Below are 19,191 nucleotides of genomic sequence, written 5' to 3'. Positions count from 1 at the left end.
GGTGCTGGGACCTCCAGGCAGGCCTTGCTCTGACTCGGAGGCTGGCAGTGGCCCCGTGAGTCTCTCTGCCCCAAGGCCTGTGGAAGAAGAAGGCGCTGAGAGAGGGCGACAGCCCAGGCCACTGGCCAGAGCCATGTCTGTCTTCTCCATGTGGGCGGGGCGCCCAGAACAGGAAGATGTGGGGACCCCAGAGAGGATTCAAGGGTGCAGGGAAGGTGTGGGCGCACTGGCGGGGTGCAGGAGTCCCTACTGGCAGTGGCAGACTCCCTAACATGAGCTAGATTTTGTTTCTTTTATTCCACTGCTGTTTGGCCCATCTGAGGACAAGGTGGCAAAGGCTCCTCGGAGGATGTGAGTGTGGGTGTTTGGTGGGAGTCCTGAGCTGCAAGGCCAGAAGAGCACCAAGGAGGCCCGGGGACAGACGGTCCCAGCTGTGTGCCAGGGACGGGAAGTGAGTATTTCTCAAAGAAGGGTTTCTTGGGACATCTCCCTGGGGATTCTGGAAAAATCTGGTACAAACAGGCTCGATCTCGAAGGGACAGAGAGATCTCGGGGTGAGGGGGTTGGGGTTTCTGGCGTCAAGGGTATTTGGGGCATCCGCAGAGCGCATTTGGGGGTCCTCAGGCTGATGGTACTGGCGGTCTCTCGGGACAAGGTCTGGGCTCTTTCAGGCGGGAGAGATTTAGAATGCTTAGGTTGAGAGGGTTTGGGATCTTCGACCTGAGGGAGTTTGAGGTCTCTCATTCTCAGATTTGGAGTCTCTCATTAATGGGCTTTAGGTTTCCCGACTCGGAGGTTACCTGGGGTCTGTGGAGCTGAAGGGATTTGAGAGTTCACAGGCTGAGGGTATTTAGGATCTCTGAGGCTGGGGAAATTTGTTCTCTGCAGGCGCTACATTTCGGGTGTCTCAGGCTGAGGGTTTTGGGGGTGCCTCAGGCTGAGGGCAATTTTTGTTACTCAGGATATTTTGGGGTCTAAGTATTAAGGGATTTAGTGTTTCTCTGGGTGAAGGGATTTGAGGTTTCTGCAGCTGAGGTGCTTTGGGGTCTCACGCCGAGATGTGAGGTCCCACCAGAGCAGCGGAATCGGGTTCCCTTAAGGAGGCGAGATTTGGTGTCCCTTGAGGCTGAGGGGATTTGGAGCCAGCCAGGGTGAGGGGATCTAGGGTCTCCCGGGTGGGATTTGAAGGTTTCAGAGTCAGGGTTTAGAAGGTTTTCACAGGGCACGGCAAAGGCCTCCGTGTTCCTGTCAGTCTCCCCGGCCTCCCTCACTGCCCACCCTGGTCTGGCGCCCTGGCGGAGCCCCCGCGCGCTTCCCGCCCGGTGCGAAGTGGGACACCTCCCAGCGCGAGACACAGGCTTGTAAAGCCCTGTCAGGCAGAAGCCACCAATCAGCGCTGCAATCAAACTGTTCCCTCCAATTGGCGGTCAGAAAGGGTCTAATGGGGCGGAGCGTAGGGCCAGCTGTGTGTGTCAGTCATTGGCAGAACCCCACCCCCGTGGACGGTCCCGCCCCACCCCGCGAGGATTGGCTGCCCTGAGTCCAGTGCGTGTCTGTCAAGAAGCCCCAGCATGCAGGCGCAGTACGGCAGTTTTCATTGCTTCTTCTCTGTCCCCACGCGTTGGTGAAGGCTGCGCAGGGCAGGAGACCGAGCAGAGTATCCTGCGTCCCAGGCTGAGCGTAGCGCATTGAGCTGACGGCAGGTCTTTAGGATGGACCAGGCCATCCTGTGTCCTGACAAAAGATTCTTTGCTCTACCAGACTTTCAGGCTCTGGAAGGGTCTCCTAGGCCATCTGTGCCCTTCCTTGTAAAGTCCACCTTTAGCAGTAGCTATATATGACCATTTAGTATACAATGAATATTGCATTACATTCAGGGGACAACTATGTAATTCAGTAATGTGTGATGAGACAATGTATAGACACCAAATAAAGTGTATACGGCTCAAAGGTTTAAATCTAACAAATGGAATAGTAAGTATATTAGAAAACCACTCGGAGAATTCTTTTTCTTTCTTTCTTTCTTTTTTTTTTTTAGAGCGAGAGAGAGCACAAGCAGGGTCGGGGGTTCGGTGGTGAGGGAGAGGGAGAGAGAGAGAATCTTAAGCAGGCTCCATGCCCTGTGAGGAGCCTGGATCAGGGCTCAAGGTGGGGCTCCACGCAGGGCTCAATTTCACGACGCTCAGACCATGACCTGAGCCGAAATCAAAAGACAGACGCTTAACTAATTGAGCACTCAGGTGCTCCCACTCAGAGAATTCTTAAACTAAAAGTAGAAGTGGCATTTGTGAGTAAAAAGCATGTTGAAATAACGTAGGTTTAAAAGTCATCGGAAGTAACCCTGGCTTCGGCAGCACATATACTAAAAGTGGAATGAGACAGAGACTACCATGGCTCCTGCTCAAGGATGACATGCAAATTTGTGAAGTGTTCCATATTAAAAAAAAAAAGTCATCAGAAGTAAGAAGACATAAATAAAATAGAAGAAAAAAACCTGAAAAAAAAATACAAGTATTTTGCATAAAAATGAGGCATCAAATGTAAGGACAGTGGGTCCACAGAAGTGGGCCAGTTTAAGACCTACTGGCTTTCAGCAGATAAAACGGGAATAGTGTTTCTGGCCCTTACTAAGTTGTTTTTTTTTTTTTTAAAGATTTTATTTCTTTATTTGATAGCACAAGTAGGCAGAGCGGCAGGCAGAGGGAGAGGGAGAAGCAGGCTCCCCACTGAGCAGAGAGCCCGATGTGGGGCTCGATCCCAGGACCCTGGGATCATGACCTGAGCCGAAGGCAGACACTTAACGACGAGCCACTCAGGCGCCCCTGGCCCTTACTAAGTTTTGATCACAAAAACATAACATGATTTCCTTGTACTTAAACTAGGCCTCCTAACTCCAGAATTCTTACCATGGAAGGATCACCAGATTCCAGGCAAAGTTGCCCAGCTAAGTGGACTACTGCCCCTGGCGTCATGAAGGGAGTGGCTGATCAGACCTTTAAGGGCCCACAGACCTCTCAAGTTCCCACGAGAATAGTGCTGGGTGGGGGTTTGGGAGTAGAGGGAACAGTGAGAGAGTGGGGGAGCTTCTAGAAATTGTGAGACCATCTGTGTAGTGGCAGATGTTTGGGTCGGCGCAGAGTTGCTGGTCGATCTTGTGCAGGAGCATCTATGTGGTTCCTGTTGTTGGCTTCACTGCTCAAAGAACATGAGATTTTAAAAAGACAACATCTCGCTCTTCAAGTGCTCACCGTTAACCTTAAAAAGAAAGCTGCTAGTTATCTTACCAGCAGAAATCGCTTTATCCTGGAATAGCAGAGAATTGCAATCCAGGACTAGCAAACCACGGCAAAACCACAGGCTAGTCGTCGGAACAAGGGAGAGGGCTACTCTTTTAGAGAGGAGAAGGGGGGTTTGGGAAGGCCATTAAAAACAAAATGTTCACTGGAGTAAAGGGAGTTGAAGTGTCCTGACTTCTCATTGACTGAGCTATGACTGTCTCTCATTGGCCGGGCTGTTGCTAGGAAACCATCCTTCCTCCTGCCAGGATAGTAAAGAAGTTGGTAAAGTAGGGTGCACTTGCAAGGTGGTCTCTTCCTGTTGGATAAGATACAGTGGCGTAAAAGGACCCATTAAAGAGCAAAACTAAAACAAAACTACGACACCTTCAAAAAAAAACTTCCCAAACTAAGACTTGGCAACAAATAAGAAAAATTCAAAAGGATAGTGACAGAAAGAAAAGAAGCAAGTGGAAAGGCATAATGTGCTCTCCAACAGAAATACTCAGTGTTATAAATACATCAGGTCTCCAGATGTTATTGTATTCCAATAAAAATAACAATTTAACTTGTGGAATTTTTCAAGCTGGTTAAAAATCTTAAAAAAAAAGATTATGTGTAAAAATAACTTGAATAGCAAGGAACCATGAAAATAATTATGGGTGGGCTAGCCTGTCAGATATTAACATTTCTTATAAAGTTAATGTTAAAACTGTTTGGTTTGGCAAATAAGTATACAGTCTTATGAATATAATTTAATATAAAATCTAGAAGTAGGCCCTGGGATGGTTAATTTTATGTGTCTTCTTTTTTTTTAATAAATTTTTATTTTATTTTTTTAAGATTTTATTTATTTATTTGACAGAGACACAGCGAGAGAGGGAACACAAGCAGGGGGAGTGGGAGAGGGAGAAGCAGGCTTCTGCCAAGCAGGGAGCCTGAGGTGGGGCTCGATCCCAGGACCCTGGGATCATGACCCGAGCCGAAGGCAGACGCTTAACGGCTGAGCCACCCAGGTGCCCCAATTTTATGTGTCTTCTAGGGGGAGCCCAGGGGAGGGCGCCAACCCCCAGTCCCTAGGCCCAGGTCCAGGGGAGCGCGGAGTTCACGGGGTTCCATCACCTGCAGGTTTCCGAGGCTCCAGGGTCTGTCGGGGGGGAGGTGTCAGTGCAGGGGCCCAGGAGGTCCCGACCTATGGCCATGGGCAGAAACCCTTCCAGGATCCTCTCCTCAGCCACGGACAACCTCAGTCTTCCAGAGCTCCAACAGCCTCTGCTGGTGGGTGTGGGCTGTAGGCCCCACGTCCAGAAGCCTGGTGAGCCCAAGTTGGGGCCTCCCTTTTGAGAGACAGTCTTTTCACAGTCCCTGAGGGTTTGGCAGTCCCTGTCACTATCTCTTCCCTCTGTGAGCACTGGCCTGGGGGAGCCAGGGCCCCCTGGCCTTGAGGATGCACCATCCAGTGGCAGTAACTCGGACTGGATGAGCCCAGCCTTCTCTCCTTCTTCCTACTGTTACAGGGGTGCAGGGCTCTTGTCTCATGGAGTCCAAGAATGAATATTCCCGATACAAAAGGGTGAAGCAAAGTGAAAGCTTATTAAGTGAAGGTGAGAACAGAAAGGAAAGAAAAAAGCTCTCTAGAGTGAGAGGGGTCCTGAGTGGGTTGCTAATGAGGGCTTCTAGTAGCAGTCTTTTATTGAGAACTGACCAGGAAGCTTGTGGCCTTGAGACTCTTGTGCCATCTTGGTTTGTCCCCTTGTCCCTTGTTCTGCTCTGTCTCAGCATCTCCACCTGCCAGGAATAGTTTCAGAGCCTAGTCAGGGGAGTCAGGGGCCTCCTGTCTCTCCCTGCATACACCGTCACCTCTTCCCTGCTCCCAGAACAGGACCTGTGGGCAGAAAGAGCTGTCCTGGGATTGTGAGGAGTGACTGATCATACTTTTTAATTAGTAGGGGTGAGGGATAGCGCAAGTCTCCAAGGAATCTGGAAGCGAGGCTCTCAGGACCTTGAGGGGCCAGCTGCTGTCAAGACGAGGTTACTTCTAGCCTGGGTGGCTCAGTTGGTTAAGCGACTGCCTTCGGCTCAGGTCATGATCCTGGAGTCCCGGGATCGAGTCCCACGTCGGGCTCCCTGCTCAGCAGGGCGTCTGCTTCTCCCTCTGACCCTCCCCCCTCTCATGTGCGCACGCGCTCTCTCTCTCATTCTCACTCTCTCAAATAAATAAATAAATCTTAAAAAAAAAGTAAAATATAAACATTAAGGCACTAAAGCGGCCGTGAGTTCCTTGAGGAAGGTCACGCTCCGCATGTTTCAAGTATCCATCCGTGGGCTGCAAGCTGTAAGGAGATTTAATTTAAGCTACATTCCTTTTGCTCTTGTTCCCCACATCACTACTCCCATGACCACCTGGCCACCTCGGCTCGGCTGTCTTCTTCACGCTGTGCTGTTTCTGGCCTGTGGTTCACCGTCGCCTTCTGCCTGGCCTGGAAGGTCAGTCTGTGGGGGGGGCTGGGAAGCAGCTGGAAATAAAAGAGAAAAGTGCATTTAAAACAAAAGAAAACAGGGGCGCCTGGGTGGCTTAGCCAGTTAAGCGTCTGCCTTCGGCTCAGGTCATGATCCCAGGGTTCTTGGATGGACCCCTGCCTGGGCTCCCTCCTGAGCAGGGAACCTGCTTCTCCCTCTCCCTCTCCCTCTGCCAAGTATGCTCTCTCTCTTAAATAAATAAAATCTTTAAAACAAAAGAAAACAAAACACAGGTGCTATGCCTGGGAGGAAGCAAAGGTGGAGAGAAGGTTCTGCGAAGGGTAAAATGCGGTGTGTTTCAGAGTGAAAGTCCAGAGTGGTGGTTAAGAACCTGAGCTTAAATCCTAGGTCTCACACACTCTGGAAGATTTTTGGGCAAGCCACTTAATCCTTGTGCCTCATTTTCCTCACCTGTAAAATGGGAATAATTCCCACCTCTGCTTCATCATGAGGTTCAAATGAGTTAAAACAGTGGCATATAGTAATATATGTGTATTTTCATTAGCTACCCGGTCTCCCCTGTGCCCAACTGTGCCTGACCCACAGTAGCTGCTCTTGGTTTTTGGAATCTGTGCATGAGTACCTGGTGTGCCGGTGTGGGAGGGCCTAGGGGAAGGGTCTGGGGATGCGGACAGCGGGGTGGGATGAGGGGCTGCTTGAGTCACCGCTCCCCAGGACCTCCACAGACCAACGAGGCTTGATACAGACATGCATACTCATGAAGAATCAAGGATATGGGAGTGGCTGTGTCTCCCAGCAGGCAGTTTCTCACTGAGGCTGCATGGTCTCGGAGAGCCATGTGCATGACCCAGGGTCTGTGGCCTTTGAACACCCTGCCAAGTGTGGATTCCATGCTGTGGAATAATCTTGAGCCTCCCACTGATTCAATGAGCAATAATTTCCTTACCAGCCTCGCATTTGGTCTCTGCTCTTTGTAAAGGAGAGAGAAGAGACTGGAAAATGAGCCAGTTTGTTCTTTGGGGATGGGTGATTAATGTGGGGGGGGCAGGTGTGACTCCGGGGCTCCCTCCTCCCAGGGACACAAGTGAGGTCTGTATGCCTTCCAGTCTCTGAGATGCAAGGACCCAATGTCCTAGGCAGGAGCCTTGAGTTTCCCACCAACAGCAAAATTGCTTTTTCAGCAAGTGGAAGAGCGTCTTGCCATCATGGGAGAACAACAAGAGCACTGGATGGGTGGCTGCAGCCCCTGATTCTAAGTGACCCCTTCCTTCCTTGGGCTTCAGATTCCACAGCCCTGCAGTCAGTCACAAGTGATGTGGAATCTGCCGCTTTCCCAGCCTGGCATCTCTTCTCACGTCCAAGTCCAGCACCTCAGCTTGCCTTTGGGAACCACATCTCACCTGCCTCCCATCCAAACAGTTCCAGAGGGCAGACCCCACTTTCCACCCACCTCACAGGTGGACGTATGATCCAAGTCTACCCAACCCCTTGCTCTATCTTCTGGGTGCTCTGATGGCTTCAAGGATGAGAGTGTGACCCAAGCCGGGCCAAAGACTCTTAAAGCCATGACTTTTCATGGAACCCAAAGGAAAGAGAAACACTTCCCAGTAGAATGGATGGTGAGTGGGTGTCAGCCTGGAGTGGTGGGAGGCCCCAGATGCAGTGAGAGAGACTGTGCCTATGAATGGGGCCACCCCAGAGCACTGAGCAGGATGGAGGGTTGGAGATGGTCCAGGTCACATTGTGAGAGTGTGAGCCCCTGGGTCTGCCGGGTCCAAACCCACTCTTGTCTCTTGCAAGTATTAATGTATTTCTACCATTAAAAAATATTAACTTCTTTTACTTCAGTAAGTGTTTCCAGTCCCTTGCCATCCAAAAACAGCTAGGTGACACATCAGGATCCACAATCCCTGAGACTCCCCGTGCATGGTGTCCTCACTGGGCAGGGCATGGCTGGGGGAGAGGAAGACAGTGAGGGGGGTCAGGTCTCAGGGCAGCTCCAGAACAGTTCTGTCCCTGTTCCTTCTCTGTCCTGGGAGAGGAAAACACCAGAACAGTGAGAGGAGAACCAGCAGGAGGAAGAGGCCCTGGATGGCTAATTAGTCTGCTTGTTTTTTCCTTATTTTAGGGTCCATTTTGTTATTGTGCATTTTTATTAGGAAATCACCCATTTCCTCTAGGCTTCCTGTCTGATGCAATAGGTTTCTCTTATTTGACCTTTAATTTCTACTCTCTTTCTATTTTTCTTCAGAATTGTCACAATTAATGAACAAATATTGATACATTATTATTTACTAAAGTCCATATTTTATTCAGGTTCCTTCTGTTCTACCTTTTCTGGCTCAAGGATCCCATGCAGCGCACCACATGACATGTGGTTATCACGTCAAAATGGACAGTGATGGTTATCATGTCTCTTTAGGATCTCCTTGGCTGTGACAGTGTCTCAGACTTGTCTTGTTTCAGTGACCTGGACCACGTTGAGGAGGACTGTTCAGGCATTTTGTACAAAGACCTGCACTGGGATTTACTTATTTTTCTCATGGTTAGACTCGGGTTGTAGGTTTCGAGGAAGCGGATCAAAGAGGTAAAGTGCTCTGTCATCACTGTACAACAAGGGAACACTTGTCACTGTCCGTGTTGACATTGGTCACCTGGCTGAGGCAGTGTCGGCCAGGCTTCCCCACCATGAAGTTTCTCTTTTCCATGTGCGGACGGTGTGTTTTCGTGAGCAGGAACACACTGTGTGGAGGCCACACACTTTAGGAGAGGGGAGTTATTTCCACCTCCCTGATGGGTGGCTGAGTGTCTACATCTATTATTTGGACTTTGGTAGGAGAGGTCTATTCAACCCATTTGTAAAAAACTTATGTAATCTGTTAATAAAAATGCAAGCAAGTAATTTAAAAGATTACATTGACTTCACTGAACAATTCATGAAATGAGCATCATCCCATCTAGCAAATAGAAAGGACCTCATTTGAGCTGCAGGGAAGGAAAGATTTTCAAAAGCAGACAGGGAATTGAAAAAAGGAAATTATTAGCAAAGGATGCATTGTTTTAGGCAAGGTCACCATCCTAAGGGGAACAAAGGGGCCATTCAGTACATTTTCCAGGTTGACTGGTTAAAGGTTACATGGGGTATCTGTGTGAAACTGCACTTAGTTTAGGTATTAAGTCTTGGTCCACTGTCCTGGGTCTCTTAACATAAGTGACATTTCCAGGCCAAGCACAGTAAAGAAGGGTGTGGTTGTTATGCAGATTTAAGTCTGTGCCTTCTCCTTTGGTAAGAATGTGTTGAGATTTAGTCATTCTTCTGTTCCTGGTACAGATAGGATGACACCCTTACAAACAGAGATTTCCTTTATCCGCGTACATTTCACTCACCAAATGGCAACCTCTGCTCAGTTTTCAGAGATTCTCCTGTGTCTTCTGGTTCTTAAAATTAATCAGCCCCAAATAATCCTTGTGCCAAAGAGGCATATTTGGGGCGGCATATTCTGCCTCCTTCACATGGATGCACTTCATTTGGCTTATGGATTTCTCTAAGAGTTTAACCACGAGACATAGAGCTGCTGTGCATAACTACATGCGAGTTTTCGTTTGGAAATAGCTTTTCAAAGCAGTTGTCTAAATATCAGAAGCACGATTGTTGGATCCTAAAGGTGAGACTTATTTAGCTTTGGAAAAAAACCTGCCAAACTGTCTTCCAAAGTGGCCATACATGTATTCCCCCAGCATGAAGGACAGTTGCTGTCATTTCTCACCTTCCAGCAATAGGTATTCTTGTTTTTTGTAGTTTTGCATTTTTTTATTATGTTCAGTTAGCCAGCATATAGAACATCATTAGTTTTTGATGAAGTGATCAATGATTCATTAGTTTTGTATAACACACAGTGCTCATCACAACACGTGCTCTCCTTAATACCCATCACCCGGTTACGCCATTCCCCCACCCCTTTCCCTTCTGTAATCCTCAGTTTGTTTCCCGGAGTAGAGAGTCTCTCATGGTTTGTCTCCCTCTCTGATTTCTTCCCATTCAGTTTTCCCTCCCTTCTCCTCTGATCCTCTGCGCTATGCCTTATGTTCCACATATGATTGAAACCATATGGTAATTGTCTTTCTCTGTTTGACTTATTTCACTTAGCATAATCCCCTCCAGTTCCATCCATGTTGATGCAAATGGTAGATATTTGTCTTTTCTGATGGCTGAGTAATATTCCATTGTATATATGAACCACATCTTCTTTATCCATCCATTCATCTATTGAAGGACATCTTGGCTTCTTCCACAGTTTGGCTATTGTGGACATTACTGCTATGAATATTGGGGTACATGTGCCCCTTCTTTTCACTACATCTGTATCTTTGAGGTAAATACCCAGTGGTATTTAGTATTGCTGGGTCATAGAGTAGCTTTATTTTTAACTTTTTGAGGAATCTCCATACTGTTTTCTAGAGTGGCTGCACCAGCTTACATTCCCACCAACAGTGCAAGAGGGTTCCCCTTTCTCCACATCCTCGTCAATGCTGGGTGGTAACTCATTGTGGTTTTGATTTGTATTGCCCTGATGCCGAGTGATGTGGAGCATTTTTTCATGTCTGTTGGCCATTTTTTATGTCTTCTTTAGAGAAATGTCTCTTCTGCCCATTTCCTGACTGGATTATTTGTTCTTTGGGTGTTGAGTTGGAGTTCTTTACAGATCTTGGATACTAGCCCTTTGTCTGTAGTGTCATTTGCAATTATCTTCTCCCATTCCATGGGTTGTCTTTTAGATTTATCAGCTGTTTCCTTTGCTGTGCAGAAGTTTTTCATTTTGATGAAGTCCCAATAGTTCATTTTTGCTTTTGTTTCCCTTGCCTTTAGAGACGTGTCTTGCAAGAAGTTGCTGTGTCCGAGGTTGAAGAGGTTGCTGCCTGTGTTCTCCTCTAGGATTTTGCTGGATTCCTGTCTCACACTGAGGTCTTTCATCTATTTTGAGTTTATCTTTGTGTATGGTGTAAGAGAATGGTCCAGTTTCATTCTTCTGCATGTGGCTGTCCAATTTTCCCAGCATCATTTACTGAAGAGATTGTCTTTCTTCCATTGGATATTTTTTCCTGATTTGTCAAAGATTAGGTGACCATAGACTTGAGGGTCCATTTCTGAGGTTTCTCTTCTGTTCCATTGATCTATGTCTTTGTTTTTGTGCCAATACCATGCTGTCTTGATGACCACAGCTTTGTAATAGAGCTTGAAGTCAGGCATTGTGATGCCCCCAGCTTTGGTTTTCTTTTTCAACATTCCCCTGGTGATTCAGTGTCTAATCTGGTTCCATACAAATTTTAGGATTGTTTGTTCCAGCTCTGTGAAAAATGTTGATGGTATTTTGATAGGGATTGCTTCGAATGTGTAGATGGCTCTGGGCAGCATAGACATTTTAACAATGTTTATTCTTCTAATCCATGAGCATGCAATGTTGTTCCATCTTTTTGTGTCTTCCTCAATTTATTTCGTAAGTGTTCTGTAGTTTCTAGAGTATAGATACTTTACCTCTTTGGTTAGGCTTATTCCTAGGTATGTTATGATTTTTTGGAGCAATTGTAAATGGGATTGATTCCTCAATTTCTCTTTCTTTAGTCTCATTGTTAATGTATAGAAATGCAACTGATTTCTGTGCATTGATTTTATACCTGCCACTTTGTTGAATTCCTGTATGAGTTCTAGCAATTTTGGGTAGAGTCTTTTGGGTTTCCCACATAAAGTATCATGTCATCTGTGAAGAGAGTTTGACTTCTTCTTTGCCAATTCAGATGCGTTTTATTTCTTTTTGTTGTCTGATTGCTGTTGCTAGGACTTCTAGTACTATGTTGAACAACAGTGGTGAGAGTGGGCATCCCTGTCGTGTTCCTGACCTTAAGGGAAAAGCTCTCAGTTTTTCCCCATTGAGAATGATATTTGCTGTGGGCTTTTCATAGATGGCTTTCATGATGTTGAGGTATGTTCCCTCTATCCCTGTACTTTGAAGAATTTTAATCAAGACAGAATGTTGTATTTTGTCAAATGCTTTTTCTGCATCCATTGAGAGGATCATATGGTTCTTGTCTTTTCATTTATTAATGTGCTCTATCATGTTGATTGATTTCCAAATGTTGAACTACCCTTGCGTCCTAGGAATAAATCCCACCTGGCTGTGGCGAATAATCCTTTTAATGTACTATTGGATCCTATTGGCTAGGATCTTGTTGAGTATTTTGGCATCCGTGTTCATCAGGGATATTGGTCTGTAATTCTTCTTTTTGGTGGGGTCTTTGTCTGGTTTTGGGATCAAGGTAATGCTGGCCTCATGGAACAAGTTTGGAAGTTTTCCTTCCATTTCTATTTTTTGAAACAGCTTCAGTAGAATAGGTATTATTTCTTCTTTAAATGTTTGGTAGAACTCCCTTGGGAAACTATCTGTCCCTGGACTCTTGTTTTTTTGGGAGTTTTTTGATTACTGCTTCAAATTTCCTTGCTGGTTATTGGTCTGTTCAGATTTTCTACCTCTTCCTGTTTCAATCTTGGTAGTTTATAAGTTTCTAGGAGTGCATCCATTTCTTCCAGATTGCCTAATTTGTTGGCATACAGTTGCTAATAATATGTTCTAACAATTGTCTGTATTTTCTTGTTATTGGTTGTGATCTCTCTCCTTTCATTCATTTGGGTCCTTTTTCTTTTCTTTTGGATAAGTCTGGCCAGAGGTTTACTGATCTTATTAATTCTTTCAAAGAACCAGCTTCTAGTTTCGTTGATCTGCTCTACTGTTTTTCTGGTTTCTATTTCATTCATCTGTGCTCTAATTTTTATGATTTCTCTTCTCCTGCTTGGTTTAGCTTTTATTTGCTATTCTTTCTCCAGTTCTTCTAGGTGTAAGGTTAACTTGTGCACTTGGGATTTTTCTACTTTTTTGAGTGAGGCTTGGATGGCTATGTTTTTCCCCCTAGGACTGCCTTTGCAGTATCCCACAGGTTTTGGACCAATGTGTTTTTGTTCTCATTGGTTTCCATGAATTGTTTAAGTTCTTCTTTGATTTCCTGGTTGACCCAAACATTCTTTAGCAGTATGGTCTTTAGCTTCCAAGTGTTTGAATTCCTTCCAAATTTTTTCTTGTGATTGAGTTCCAATTTCAAAGCACTGTGGTCTGAAAATACACAGGGAATAATCTCAATCTTTTGGTATCGGTTGAAACCCGATTTGTGACCCAGTATGTGGTCTTTTCTGGAGAAAGTTCAGGGTGTATTCGAGAAGAATGAGTGTTCTGTTGTTTTAGGGTGGGATGGTCTGTATATATCTATGAAGTCCATCTGGTCCAAAGGGTCATTCAAAGCTTTTGTTTCTTTGTTGATCTTCTGCTTAGATGATCTGTCTATTGCTGAGAGTGGGATCTTGAGGTCTGCTACTATTAAAATGTTATTATCAATATGATTGTTTATTTTGGTTTACAGTTGGTTTATGTAGATGGCTGCTCCCATGTTGGGGACACAGATATTTACAATTGTTAGATCTTCTTGTTGGATAGGCCGTTTAAGTATGATATAGTGTCCCTCTGCATCTCTTACTACAGTCTTTAGCTTAAAATCTAATTTGTCTGATATAAGAATTGCTACCCCAGCTTTCTTTTGAGGTCTGTTGGCATGAAAAAATGGTTCTCCATTCCCTCACTTTCAGTTTGGATGTATCTTTAGGTTCAAAATGAGTCTCTCATAGACAGCATATGGATGGGTCCTGTCTTTTTATCCAGTCTGCAACACTGTGCCATTTTATGGGAGCATTTAGGCTGTACATGTTGAGAGTGACTATCGAAAGATAGGAATTTAGTGCTATCATATTGCCTGTGAAGCTGTTTCTATAGATTGTCTCTGTAAGTTTCTGGTCTATATTACTCTTGGGGTCTTCCTTCTTTATAGAATCCCCTTAATATTTCTTGCAGGGCCAGCTTGGTGGTCACATATTCTTTCAGTTTCTGTTGGTCCTGGAAGGTCCTTGTCTCTCCATCCATTCTGAATGACAGCCTTGCTGGATAAAGTATCCTTGGCTGCATGTTCTTCTCATTTAGTACCCTGAATATGTCTTACCAGCTCTTTCTGGCTTGCCAGGTCTCTGTGGACAGGTCTATCATTATTCTGATGTTCTTCCCTCTGTACATAAGAAATCTCTTCCCCTTGGCTGCTTTCTGGATTGCTTCCTTGGTTCTAAGATTTGGAAGTTTTCCATTTTTAATTCTAATAGTGTATTTATAGACTACTTTGGATTTTCTATGTACACCATCATATTACCTATGAATAGTCACAATTATCCCCTCAATTTTTTTTAAAGATTTTATTTATTTATTTGAGAGAGAGAATGAGAGATAGAGAGCACGAGAGGGAAGAGGGTCAGAGGGTCAGAGGGAGAAGCAGACTCCCCTGCTGAGCAGGGAGCCCGACGCAGGACTCGATCCCGGGACTCCAGGATCATGACTTGAGCCAAAGGCAGTCGCTTAACCAACTGAGCCACCCAGGGGCCCCCCCCTCAATTTTTTTTTAAGATTTTATTTATTTATTTGACAGAGACACACAGAGAGAGGGAACACAATCAGGGGGAGTGGGAGAGGGAGAAGCAGGCTTCCCGCTGAACAGGGAGCCGGATGTGGGGCTCGATCCCAGGACCCTGGGATCATGACCCGAGCCGAAGGCAGACGCTTAATGACTGAGCCACCCAGGCGCCCCACCCCCCCGCCAATTCTTATTCTTTTTGTTTCTCTTGCCTTCTAACACTTGGTAGATTCTTCAATGCAATGTTGACTAGAGTAGCATTGTTTGAAGATTTTAATATACCTTTCTCAATATCTGTTAGAAAAAGCAGACAAAACGTTGGTAACAAATGTGACCTAATTGACATATATGGAACATTACATAATAAGTGCAGAATACATTATTTTCAAGTGGTCCTAGAATATTTACCCAAATAGATGGTATGTTAGGCCATGAATTGAATCTACACATTTTGAAAGCGTGAAATTAACTAGATTATATTCTTAGACCACAGGGGAATTGAGCCATAGTCATAATGAAAAGAAAACCAGGAAGTCCCTCAATGTTTAAAAATTAAATGTAACTTTGCTACATATCCTAAGGGTCAGAGAGGGAATCATAATGGAAATTCTCAATCTTTCCTACATCAGAGCTCACAGACAATGGCAGTCTATCTGTGAAGAGCACTATAAATAAGGTAGACAGGAGTTGAGCCTTAAGTCCGAGTTCTGCCTGCCTCAGCCACACCTGGCAGCCTTGGCCTGTGGTCACCCCCAGCTGCCCTTTCTGGTGGCCCTGAGGTAAGAGGAACAACATGGCCATATGGAAATGGGAAGCTCCACACCCCTATTGATGATGGTGACCCCGTCCAAGCTGCCCTTTCTGGTGGCCCTGAGCTAAGGGGGACAACATGGCCATATGGAAATGGGAAGCTCCCCACTCCCAGTGATGATGGTGCCTCCCACCCAAGCTGCCCTTTCAGGTGGCCCTGAGCTAAGGGGGACATGACCATATGGAAATGGGGAGCTCCCCCCTCCTAGTGATGATGGTGCCCCCTGCGCAAGCTTCCCCTTCTGGTGGCCCTGAGCTAAGGGGGACAACATAGTCATGTGGAAATGGGAAGCTCCACACTCCTAGTGATGATGGTGTCTCCCACCCAAGCTGCCCTTTCTGGTGGCCCTGAGTTAAGGGGACAACATGGCCATATGGAAATGGGAAGCTCCACACCCCTAGTGATGATGGTGCTATTGTATTGTCCTCACCAGTCCAACAGCATGATTTCTGAGTGTAATATGACACAATAGCAGCTTCTTGACCTTCCTTAAGGTTTGAAAATCATCTTGTGAGTCATCTATTAGAAATCTGGTTTCAACATGTGTCCTTTTTTCTGGAAAAGAAATAGACCCAAATACTAATTATGGCACCTGAGGTCTTGCTCTTGAGCACCATCACACTGGTTCTTTGTAGAATTCTCCCTCTTAAACCTCTAAACTATGATGTAGGTATTATTGGTCACATTTTCTAGATGGTTAGACAGGGGCTCAAAGACGATATGAGTCACAGAGGATTTTAGTGTCAGAAACCTAAGTGGGATACCCAAACTGACTCCAAATCCCTTGTTATTCCATACACGGTACTATTTCCCTCTTATCCCTGGTCTTGTCTATCTGGAAACCTGTCAAGTATCAGGATTTTCTTGTTGTGTGGCCAACTGGAATGAATTCAGCTGGCCTTTTAACCTCTGCCTCGGTGGAGGACCTTTGAGTAAGATACTCAAAGATCTCTAGGAATAGAGACATTACAATATGTTTCTGATATTAAAGTTACTGAAAGAACTGTCTTTTTTTATTATGTTATGTTAATCACCATACATTACATCATTAGTTTTTGATGTAGTGTTCCATGATTCATTGTTTGCATATAACACCCAGTGCTCGCCGCAGAATGTGCCCTCTTTAATACCCATCACCCATCACCAGGCTAACCCATGCCCCCATCCCCCTCCCCTCTAGAACCCTCAGTTTCTTTCTCAGAGTCCATAGTCTCTCATGGTTTGTCTCCCCCTTCTATTTCCCCCCCTTTATTTTTCCCTTCCTGCTATCTTCTTTTTTTTTTAAACATATAATGTATTATTTATTTCAGAGGTACAGGTCTGTGATTCAACAGTCTTGCACAATTCACAGTGCTCACCATAGCACATACCCTCCCCAGTGTCTATCACCCAGCCACCCCATCCTTCCCACCCCCCAACACTCCAGCAACCCTCAGTTTGTTTCCTGAGATTAAGAATTCCTCATATCAGTGAGGTCAAATGATACATGTCTTTCTCTGATTGACTTATTTCACTCAGCATAACACCCTCCAGTTCCATCCACATCGTTGCACATGGCAAGCTTTCATTCCTTTTGATGGCTGCATAATATTCCATTATGTATATATACCACATCTTCTTTATCCATTCATGTGTCGATGGACATCTTGGCTCTTTCCACAGTTTGGCTATTGTCTTTTTTTAATTGATTCAGGCTCTAGTATGTTCAGAGTGTGCTGTAAGACAGGTCTGAAATAGTATTTAAAAACACTCAGATCAGCCTCTTCTACAAAGTGAGCCAATGCTTATAAATATTGCTAAAATATTCCCTTACCTATGATTATTTACCTTTCCACCATCGTAGTCTTTATATATTATGATTATGATTTACATTAGTCAAAATTTGCAGAGAAAGAACTTATACAGTGCCCCCAGGGGGCATTTCATGTTTAAAATATTGTTGTGAAAATGAGCTAGTCTGTTTTAGTCTATAGTCTAAGAGAATGGTGCCAGACATGGAGTTCTAAAATTCTGACTTTAAATTATCTGTGTGCTTCAGAGATTTGGGCAGGAGAAGGGGAGGAGCCCAGCATCTGTGAACACCTCTGTTACCTGTGTTGACCATGGAACAGGTAACCTTCTGTAGGCGTCATTTTGATTTCTTGGTACTATTGTTAAAGGTACTTTTGTCTCAAGTTCCTCCCTTTAGTAGTAATTCTAATGATAATGGAAATTTTTTTAAAAAAGATTTTATTTATTTATTTGACGGAGAGAGACAGTGAGAGAGGGAACACAAGAAGGCGAAGTGGGAGGGGGAGAAGCAGGCTTCCCGCTGAGCAGGGAGCCCAATGCGGGGCTCGATCCCAGGATCCTGGGATCATGACCTGAGCCGAAGGCAGACGCTTAACGACTGAACCACCCAGGCGCCCTGATAATGGAAATTTTTATCTTTTACCATCCATGGGCCCGGATCCTGGGCTCCCAGAGACGCTATCCTTTAACATTTTACCAAGCTCAAAATGACTGGACAAAACCTCAGAGCATGGGCCCTATTTCTGCCCCAAGCATATATTGTACATCTGCTTTGAGAAGAAAAAGATAATTGGGGCGCCTGGGTGGCGCAGTCGTTAAGCATCTGCCTTCGACTCAGGTCATGATCCCAGAATCCTAGGATGGAGCCCCACATCGGGCTCCCTGCTCTGCAGGAAGCCTGCTTCTCCCTCTCCCACTCTCCTTGCTTGTGTTCCCTCTTCCACTGTGTCTCTCTCTGTCAAATAAATAAAATCTTAAAAAAAAAGAGAAGAAAAAGATAACCAAAAAATGCCGTTGCAAACATAAAGATAAGAAAAACAAAAGAACCTCTCTGGCTCCCATAAGATTAAAGTCATACTGACTTGCACAAACTGAAAACGTAAGAAAAAGTCTGTAACTTTCTGGAATGTTCTTCCTCATGACGATGTGTAACTCTGTATGTAAAACAAGACGGAACAAATATATAAACCTGCCCCAGATGTTCCTTCCCTGGAGCACTCCCTTCTTTGTGAAGATTGTGTCTCCCAGGCAGCTGTCCTGACTTGGGTTTGAATAAAACTCTCTTCCTTTCTCTCTCAACTGTTTAAAAGGTCGACAATAACAATATGTTTTAGTGTCGGCAATAACAATATGTTTTCTTTTTAAGTGAAAAATAAATGTTCCTGGTTCACAACTCCAACAACACAAAAGGGCGGCTGTTCTTCATCCTGGAGGTTCCCCGCAGAACCAAGCATATGTATATATATTCCAGCACAAATGGGCTCATCCTAGAAGGAAGCTTTGACGGTCCAAGAAGCACTATCACTCCATGGGTGAGACCAGAAGGTGAAGCTCCTCCTGCTTAGAGCATTACTTTTTGGGTTTAAAAGCGCCTTGGAAATGTGGGAAACCATTGCATTTCCTAAAGCCCAAGCCTCAGAAGGTCTGAGAGTAGCTGACCTTGCCTGGAGTCAGGCACACCCCTGCCGGCATGGTTGGTGCAGAAGGAAGGGGCAGGCTTCTGGGGGTGGGCTTCAGCCAGAAGGGTCCGCAGAAGGGTCTGGACGTCTGGGGAGGGGGGCTGGCCACAACCCCGCCCACGCCTGCGCAGCCAAGCTAGGTATTGGGGGAGGAAGCTCCTCCGGGACCACCTGCAGTGGCGGGGAGGCGGGAGTGTGAGGGCGGGTTGCCCGATACAGGCAGGCCCGGCATCCAATGGGCTCGGGCACCACCCTCCCCGACCAATCACCGCCTGGGGGTGGAGCTACCTCTCTGTGGGAGGACCAGGAGCTGCCCCCGGATGCAGAGGTGGGGCAGATGAAGGGGCACTCCAAGAGAGTTGACCTGTGGATTTGCCGGCTGGGTGAGTCCACGCTGTGGGCCGGGGTGGGGGTCCCAAGGGTAGGATGTGCCCCAGGTGGGAATTGGGGTCCTCGGAGGCCGCGGGGACTGAGCTAATCCCGCCAACTCAGATGAGTTTTCTTTTTCCCTTGAAAGTCTCTTCTGCGCGATGTCCGTCAGCGGGCTGTACCCCGAGACCCGGGAGCTCCAGCGCGCCCGCTCCCCTGAGCTTTTGTGGGA

General features: G+C 45.9%; 1 pseudogene; it reads left to right on the top strand.

Annotated features, from left to right (window-relative positions):
• The first annotated feature begins 2,342 nt into the window (after window positions 1–2,342).
• Window positions 2,343–2,442, top strand: LOC113936831 (annotated as a pseudogene).
• The last annotated feature ends 16,749 nt before the right edge of the window (window positions 2,443–19,191 follow it).

Source organism: Zalophus californianus, chromosome 17, assembly GCF_009762305.2.
Source record: "Zalophus californianus isolate mZalCal1 chromosome 17, mZalCal1.pri.v2, whole genome shotgun sequence".
In the NCBI taxonomy this organism is placed as follows: Eukaryota; Metazoa; Chordata; class Mammalia; order Carnivora; family Otariidae; genus Zalophus; species Zalophus californianus.
This window is presented reverse-complemented; position numbering and strand designations above follow the sequence as displayed.